The following is a 466-nucleotide window of genomic DNA, read 5'->3' as shown; positions in this document are numbered from 1 at the left end:
TTTCTTAAATCTGGTTGGCCTTTCCTTGTTTTTGTAGGCTATACAATAAAAGCGTACCAACCAGAAATAATCACTGAGGGTGTTCTAGTCTTAATGCACATTTTCACAAATTTTGTCCCATCTATTGCTATGGTTATCACTATGTCAATCACTACCCCTTTGAGAGCGAATCCAGTATAAATATGCGGATGTCATTCCCGAAACTTTGCAACATGTGTGTGGCCGAAAAACAAAGTTCTACATTTATAAGTCGCTTTGGATAAAAGCGTCTGCTAAATGCATAAATTATTATTATTATTATTAATTAATTATTAAATTATGTTGCGTCACACAGAATTTGGCATCACTTTTGTCCTCTGTATCTCCTGTGTTCTGGGGAAAACAATAGTGGTGTTAATGGCCTTTAAGTCTACACTTCCACGAAGTAATGTCATGAAATGGTTTAATATCACTGTCTTAATGCCAC

At 35.4% G+C, this 466-nt stretch overlaps 1 pseudogene; it reads left to right on the top strand.

Annotated features, from left to right (window-relative positions):
* LOC107724858 (extracellular calcium-sensing receptor-like) overlaps window positions 1–466 on the top strand; it is a 21,285-nt pseudogene that overhangs the window by 3,729 nt on the left and 17,090 nt on the right.

Source organism: Sinocyclocheilus rhinocerous, unplaced genomic scaffold, assembly GCF_001515625.1.
Source record: "Sinocyclocheilus rhinocerous isolate Xijiao unplaced genomic scaffold, SAMN03320098_v1.1 scaffold5263, whole genome shotgun sequence".
NCBI classification, from domain to species: domain Eukaryota; kingdom Metazoa; phylum Chordata; class Actinopteri; order Cypriniformes; family Cyprinidae; genus Sinocyclocheilus; species Sinocyclocheilus rhinocerous.
Note: the sequence above shows the minus strand (reverse complement) of the source record. Positions and strands in the feature narration are given on the sequence as shown.